The sequence below is a fragment of the Medicago sativa genome, chromosome 2 (genome assembly GCF_051527215.1).
Source record: "Medicago sativa cultivar Bolivia chromosome 2, Bolivia_mono, whole genome shotgun sequence".
Lineage (NCBI taxonomy): Eukaryota > Viridiplantae > Streptophyta > Magnoliopsida > Fabales > Fabaceae > Medicago > Medicago sativa.
Window position 1 is genome coordinate 58,351,470 of NC_140750.1, and position 8,862 is coordinate 58,360,331.

Sequence of the window (8,862 nt, forward strand, 5' to 3'; positions counted from 1 at the left end):
ACTCAAATTCAAAGACCAAACAACATGGAAGGTGATAAATTTTTGTTGTTCACTCATAAATTATCTTAAAAATTCATCGGAAAAATAAAGATAACCAAAAACTTGAACAATATAAAATTCATCGACGTCACAACAGAAAACAACTGCAATTCAGAGTCCAAGCAACATGGAAGGTGACACCTTTTTTATACTACAAGTGATAAATTATCTAACATTGTCTATAAGCGTACCAACATGACAATAGAAAACTACTCCAATTTAGAGCTTAAGTAACATGGAAGGTAGTAATATTTTATATCTCACTGATAAATTGATATTGTTTACACAAGAAAATTACATATAACTAAAGAAATGAACAATGTAACCACAATTTTGCCACTATGGCGTAGTCATTAATTTTTCCTACGTTTAAAATTAGTTGTCTTTAAGTGGATCAACCTAACAACAGAAAAATTATGCAATCAAGAAACCAAAGCTCCTTGCATCCCAACTAGGCCATAATTCCCTCAACACATTTCCATTCATTTTTATGGGGGTCTTCATGTTCAATAGATATCGGAACGGCGACTCCATAATATTGCTCTTATGTGCAGCGGACAAATCTTTGTTAATTTCAACCAGCCCATCTGTGCAGCACATGATTTCTTATCTTTGCCTAAAAAATAAACATCGATTATGCATTAAAAACATAAGAGACGAACAATTACATAAACATTAATCGTAATTAGTTAAAGAGTACTTACATCGATATCCCTTGCATCATCAAATCACTAACACCTACAACTCATAAAACAGTGTCATACATACAACAACACTATCCAAAACACCAAGATCGCCCCCCACTTGTTTACCTGAACTATATGAAAAAATCCATCTTATAACTAAAATACAAACACATGTTATAATCACACATTTTTCACAAAAACTAAAGATCGTTCTAGAGATAATATAGTGACAAGTTAATGTTTTCCTATGTATGTCATGATAGGCATACTAACAAAAAATTATCTGCACTTAACCATATTTTAATAAAGACGTAACCACATATTTTTCTTCAATTTTTTAGCACTTGACCATTTTTTAATAAAAGTGTGACCACAATTCTTTTGATTAAGAGTTTGACACTAACTCTCTACGTGACATCATTTAGAGGAACAACCAAAGACAGACTAAATAATTTGGGGAAAACTTATAATTTTTTACTAACAATAATTCAATGATAAATGAATGTTCTTCTATGTATAACATGTTTCAGACAAACTAACTTAAAATAGATTCACTTAACCAACACAAATTACCATCCCATACACATATGCAATTCCCATCAAATGCGAGCATCAACATAATAAGACCCTCTAAAACTATATGTAGCAAATATCATATAGACAAGGGGCTAAAATGAAGCAATCTGACAATAGCTACAAAGATTTTAAAAATATTATACATCTATTTGAAACTAAAAATGGGACATGGTATTGACACACAAAGATTGTCATGCACTAACCAAACAACAAAAGAAATATCAAAAAAATGGAAGAATCAAACACAAACAAAATTGAAGTTATTAGAAATCAAAGGGATTCTGCACCAATGTGATTCTTTCAAAATTAGAAATCAAATTATAAATTTACAATTCAATCTTCTCACAAACACATATCAACATGTGTAGTCATATATAAACAACAATGAATCCCAAATTGTATTCTCAAAGGAAACGAAAAAACACTGATTCTAAATGAATCTCACAGAAAACGAAAAAACAATGACAATGAGGTAAATCTCAAACAAGAACATAATTGAGAATATTAGGATTTTCAATCCTGAAGAAAACACTGCAAAATTAAACTGAAGAAATCATACTGGTTTGTAAAGAGGGAGAAGCTGATGGATATGTGCGTTGAGAGGTTTGGATCTCGTTTTCTTCGGCTTTAGAGTGTGGCGGCGATGGTGGTGAGAGAGGTTTGGATCTCGTTTTCTTTGTTGCAGATGGTGGTGAGAGAGATCTGTTGTGGGTTTAGAGAGAGAAAGGAGAAGAGGACAATGGAAGAGAAAATGGTGAAATATCTAAAATATCCCTGCCACATAAGGGGTGTACACAAAGTGGTATAGAAAAAGGGTGTACATGAATCATTTTCCATTCTTTATTATGCATGCATACGTTAATCTACCTAATACCTATTCCTTTCCTTTTATGCATCAGTTACCTATGCTCTTTTATCATGGAGTAACGTTCTCAACCTAAGAACTAAATAGGATATGTTTCATTTAAAGATTCATTCACGACATTGGTTGTCTTTTTTTCTTCCCATAACACTCTTTTTATCCTTAAATTTATCTTTGCCTGATGGACTCCAATAAGCTTCACCTTCCAACGCATATATATACCTAGCCTTTGTGATGGTCATCATCAAATAAGTTAAGCTTCATTTTATCTTAAGTCTCTGTCAACTCAAATCATCATGACTGTCCAAGTTTCCAACAAGTGTCTTTGAATGAACTCTCAAGTGATTTTCTAATGAATTATGAAAGTAACTTCCTCCATCGAATCTGCTATGTTTTCTCTTTTCACTATAGATGTACTCTTATTCCCTATCCTGGTAATTTTCTATTTCAACTGTTCTTCTAACCAATTTTAGTATTTATATAATTTAGTTAACAATAATTTCATTTTTTAAAGTTTGTTTTATAATAATCAATATTATTAAGAGTTATAGTGGAACTTTTTCTAACGTGAAACCATTCATTCATTCTTTTGGCCCCAGTTACATCTTTAGATACGTGCTATATACTTATATTTCTATTCTATTGTTGTTACATAACTATACATTTAGTTTAAGCTAAATAATATAATTTTTAACAAGCAACCACGGTTTCAATGGAGAGAATCCAAATCCGATAATGCACCCTACAATTTTAACCACACAATTAATCAATTAATTAGTTACAATTTTCAATAATGTCTATTGTCATTTTTATTAAAGAATTGTCATATTATTTTTAAAATATAACTTTAGCACATCAATCTATCTATCTATATATCTTTGTAAAGGAAACTTGAGTTGTTCTCATGCAAGCTTTATGTTGATGTAGCACTTTAGAAAAGGTTCATATCATCTCTCAAATCTCTTAATTTCATCTCTAATTAAACACACCCACTATATTTTATGTTTTAGTAGTGCTTTATTGAACATCCCTTCATAGTCCAATCCTCATTATATTTTAATTATGCTTAAAACTCATTGCCTACTATTTTTTTTTGACGGAAGTTAAATAGACTAATTAATTAAGCTTAGGTTACAAAATATATATATATGTGATATGTAAACGTCAAAAAAAAAATGTGATATGTAAACTCTTTGAATCATCGTTGTGTTTAAGTCAAAAAAAAGATACAATTGCCTCAATTTATATGTAATAAATTAAAAGAGATAGTAGTTGAATATATCAATTACCTAATCTTCGGTTACAAAATATGTGATAAATATAAACTCCTCCGTCCAGTAAAATAAAGTAGATTTTACATTCCTTCATATTCCTTTACATCTTCATCAAACAAATTATCATACTATAAATTTTGGTTTTGGATGATGATCACTTTCTTCATGCAATTTTTTGTGGTATATTTCAACTTTGTATTGTGATTTTTGTTTATCTTTCTTACTTCTCACATATGTTTTGGCTATTCATTAATGGTTTGTGTGGCAATATAGTATTTCACCATAACTTTGTAAGTCATATAGTGTTTGTAAGTCCACTTTTCCAACTTCCTTTCTTATTTTTTCTCTATTGCTTAGTATTGATATAACTATTTTTTTATGTGAATGAGGAGAAGAAGACAAAGGAGCTCATGTAAGTACATTTCTTTCACCATAATTTTGGAAAATTCCTTTACATGTTCATCAAACAAATTATCATACTATAAATTTTGGTTTTGGATGATGATCACTTTCTTCATGCAATTTTTTGTGGTATATTTCAACTTTGTATTGTGATTTTTGTTTATCTTTCTTACTTCTCACATATGTTTTGGCTATTCATTAATGGTTTGTGTGGCAATATAGTGTTTCACCAATTTCGTAAGTCATATAGTGTTTGTAAGTCCACTTTTCCAACTTCCTTTCTTATTTTTTCTCTATTGCTTAGTATTGATATAACTATTTTTTTATGTGAATGAGGAGAAGAAGACAAAGGAGCTCATGTAAGTACATGTCTTTCACCATAATTTTGGATAAATTAAATTATAAGTTATGGAATTTTTTTGGTGGTATTATTTTGGTTTTGAATCATCATTTTCACTTTTTTCAATCAGTTTTTGGATGATACACTTTAATTTTATACCGTTATATATGGAGAGAGCACATTATTTTCTTAACAAGACTGGTGCTATTTTTTTATTTTAATTTTGTTTGCAGGTTCTATGCATAACAATTAGAGAGAACATTTTTTAGCTTTGTTACAACAAAGTCATATAAAGAAACAACTTTATCCTTCAAGGGGAGGTGGATAATTAAAAAAAGAAATTACGCATAGTCATAAGAAAGTAAACCACACCGTTCACTAATAATATCCGAATCAATAAAAGTTGGAGTAGAATTCCAACAGTGGAGGTTTGATAGAAAACTTTTAAAGATGTTAATTTATCAACATACGAATTGTTATATTTTATAAGTATGAGAGACACCTTAAAAAAAATATGAAATATGAAAATAAAAGTAAGCGGCTGCATTGCGTATTTTCCAGGAACATGATCAAAATATGAAAAAGACAAAACAACCAAAGATTAATCATATGCTAATTGGAGCTTATTTCAACGTTTCTTATGAGCAATATTGACAACAAGAATGGCTGCCAAATTGCGAATCTAAAGAAGAAATGCTCTTATATGATTACATTATTAAGATAAACTATAACATATGTCTTTAAACTTATCAAATATTATAAGATCAACCGAAAACTATATTCATTGTCCTTGAAATATTTACATAAACCTGATATATAAACCAATACAAATTCTCCTATTTTGAAACAACATTTATATTTTAATATAAAATAAATTAATACTAACCATAAAATATCACTATTTCAAAAAATCTTATAAATCATTTGATAAAAAAAATATTATATATATGATTATACTTACCACAATTTTTTTTAAGGAATACTTACCACAATTTTATCTTCTCATTTTAAAAATATATATTGTAAGTGTTATTTTAATTCAACCCGTGCAACGCACGGGTTATATACCTAGTCTTTATAATATAGTAAGTAGATCTTGGGTTTTGAACCATCCAAGTTGGTATAAGCCTTATGTTTATTTTTTGTTTATGTGTTTTGGATTTTCAAAGGTTTACCTATTTCATAAGTACAAGCTTGATTATAAGCTTTTTATGCACTACAAACAAAAATTTTATGCAGTATTTCGTTAGTTTTTTATTTTTTATTTTTATAATTAGTTACAAACCCGTGCTTTGCTCGGGTTGAATAACGTATCTTGTAAAAAAAATCTTCTAAGGAAAAATGAGCAAATTAATGAATATTGCACAAACTCGGATATTCTAAATAAATCACTTTTACTGTATCTTTAAAAATCTTTGTTATAAAGGAGAAATGAGCAAATTAAGGGAAATAGCTGCATTTTTCTAAGAAATTGTTGTCGTTCATAAATGTGAAAATCAAGCAAGCATATTGCACAAATCTCAGCTATATGTACATTTCTAAAACATTTACCAAAGCATTATAAAATTTTGTTGTTGGAAAAGAGCATGTTCTATTTTGTTCAAGAGATTAGGAAAACAATGTTATAATTAACATGATACTAATTGGAACCAATGAAGGAACCAACAATGTGCAGATTAACGTTACATAATAGTTAGGTTTATAAAAGAGACTGTAAGTGTCATAGACTAACCAAAAAGGGATTTTTGCCAATATTTACATCAGAAAAAATGAAAAGAACAAATGACATCCCAAAGTCAAGATATTTTACGATTACAGTCCAAACTGATACGCCAAAATAGTAGAAGTTCAAATAGTTCAGCAGCAAAGATCTATTTTGGAACAACTCGAACGTGCAAGTTCTTCGGTGACTTTTCGAGATCAAAGATGAGCTTACCATCTTCTTCCATCACACGTTCTCTGCAGAAATTGAACCACTGCCTACCCAAGTATTTTTCATAGCTTGCTCTTTCGACGGTAATGAGGCGACACTTATACTTTCTCTGTGTCTGGTCATCAATGAAGTTGTTCTTGACACCTCGTTTGGGAAATGCTAAACAGGGAAATAACTGCAATATTAGTCTAATGCATATTAACATGGATAAGATGTATGCGAATATAGTTACATATAATTTAGGGTTAATAGGTCTTTACCCCCTGTAATATAGGTCATTTCCGGTTTTCCCCCTATACATTTTCTTTTTATTTACCCCCCTGTAAAAAAAAATGTTTTGATTTACCTACCTAATAGGCCAAACAAAAACGAAAATTTCTTGAAAAATAAATAAAATTGGTTTTTGTTTGGCCTATTAAGGGGGTAAATGAAAACAAATTTTTTTTTACAGGGGGTAAATCAAAAAAAAAATTACAGGGTGAAAACCGGAAATGACCTATATTACAGGGGGGTAAAGACCTATTAACCCTATAATTTATAAAATGAAGGTAGCATAACTGATTTTAAGCTAAAGAAAATGTACCATGACTTCTAATTTATCTTCCTATAAAGTCTAGATAAATGCATGCATGTGGATTATATGTACCCCATTGGCCAATTAACATTGTTGAAACAAATGGAAATTAAGCATCACTCCCGCATGTGCATTTATAGCTAGCATCATTTGACGTTTGGTGAAACTCTCATTATACCATCCAAATTGGTTATGATTTAACTGGTTATGATTGAATTAGTTGTTTTCCAAATAGTGATGCAGTATGTATCCTAACACAAATTATGCACATGAAATAAAGAATAATGCAATATGTATTTTTAATTTGTGCATAAAAAAAACTCAAAGCATATTTGTGCAAAAAAAAAGCAGACCTTGACTAAGTTTATAAATTCAGCAATTGGCCTAACTTGAGACAAATTGGAAAAATCGTTGTACGAAGTACGTTGAGAAGAAGCCGAACTCTGACTGAAGCTTTGACTCTGAGCTTAAGAAGGGTTAAGGTCACGACAACAATTCAAGAAACATGGTAAAAAACAATCAAATCAGATTATGAAATAATAAGTTACTCTAACACTATTGTGAAATCATAATGCAAACTTACTAAGTCTTAAACTTCTCAACAACCGAATGATGTAGGTTGATGAGCAGCCTCAAACCTGACCAATTGTTACATATATTTGGGTTTCCATTGACTACAAAATGGAAGAAAATAACCCAAGGTAAATAGATGGTAAATGATAAAGCTACGAAGTATTTTTTTCCCATAGTGTTACATCAACCATATTCCCACTGCATAAGGAAATACATCTTTCAGGTCATTATCAAACTCATACAAAATCCTATCATCTGATGCTGAGAAATTAGAAAATAATACCTTTATCTTTCAACACAATGTTCGTACACGGTTCCTTTCCAGTCCCAATTGGCGTTGTCTTAACAATCTCATGAAGCAGTCCGATGATTTCATAAAAAAAAAAATTACATCTATAAAAACATTATAATCGGAGAAAACACATAAATAAATTAAAGCACACAACTATACATATAACACGTCAGTTTTGAATTTTCCATCTTGAATTTCCTTAAATGACTTAATGCGAAATTCATGAGTAAGAATGTTAGTTAACTTGTCATACTTCTGCACCTTTGTACCATAACCAAAAACAACCTTAAAGGGATTAAATGCAATGTCATTATCAAACACATGACAATTATACAAAGTATAAGTCTTGTTTTCCTCGCTCAAAGCCTTCCAATGCTCCAACTCTCTATATCAAGTTATTACATGAACTCGATCACCCTAAATTCGAGAAAGAAACCAAAAAATATAAATGAATCAAAATTTACACTAATAAGTAACATTGATAAATCATAAAGGAAATTACAACAAATCTTAACTAACTCATCTAACCTTTGCATCATAAATAATGAGATTCATATGTTGATTCTCATTACTATTGGTCACAATCCAAGAATTCAGCACTCCAAATTCTATTTTCCAAATGTCCAAATCATTTTTGAGATCCTTAATGTAGTCATAATCTATAATACCCCATTTGTTTATGGTGTGAATAATATCAGTTAACGATAGAATGCACGCATATGAGTTCAGGGGCGAATTTGGAATTTGAGCTTTAGGGGTATTTAAGGACAAAAGGTCCCAAAATATTCATTTTCTCTTGAGATTTTTCTCTCTAGGTTTTGCAACAACATTTCTCTCTTCCCTCTCTCTAAATTTCGGCCCCAATCTTCTTTCAAAACCATTCACTCTTTGTGTTAATTCCTTGAGGCAAGCATCATGGAAAGGAATAAGTAGTTTTGATGGAAAAACAACTAAGGATTGTAGAAGCAAGCTTCCTCTTTTGATCCTTCTCTATCTAGGGTTTTGGTTGAGCTTAGAAACACTTGAATCTTATTTCTTTTGGGCAAGGTGAGTTCTTAGATAGAAAACCTACCTTTGGTTTCTGCTTTCTTAGTGTGTAAGCTATGAATTGTGCTAATTTTTGCTAGATGTGTTTATAGTACCCTAAAGCTAATTCATGATGATTATTCGTTAAAATTGCCATGGAATATGTTATTTATTGCTTTTGTATGTTACTGGATGTTTTGGTGCATTCCAGGAACCATTAGGATGTGTTTTGGGTCAAAAATTGCAAAATTTGTACCACAGACCTGAAGAACTGCGCTATTAGCG

At 30.4% G+C, this 8,862-nt stretch overlaps 1 long non-coding RNA gene across 3 annotated transcripts; it reads right to left on the reverse strand.

Annotated features, from left to right (window-relative positions):
* Positions 1 to 270: 270 nt before the first annotated feature.
* LOC146949287 (uncharacterized) lies at positions 271 to 2,133 on the reverse strand. 3 transcript variants are annotated; one of them, XR_015027207.1, is made up of 3 exons: positions 1,861 to 2,133; positions 744 to 856; positions 271 to 655 (listed from the first exon to the last, which is right to left on the reverse strand). It is a non-coding gene; the product is annotated as an uncharacterized LOC146949287 (long non-coding RNA). The 3 variants fall into 3 exon arrangements; XR_015027206.1 differs by having other exon boundaries at positions 744 to 851; positions 1,861 to 2,132; XR_015027205.1 differs by lacking the exon at positions 1,861 to 2,133 and having other exon boundaries at positions 744 to 1,299.
* Positions 2,134 to 8,862: the final 6,729 nt, after the last annotated feature.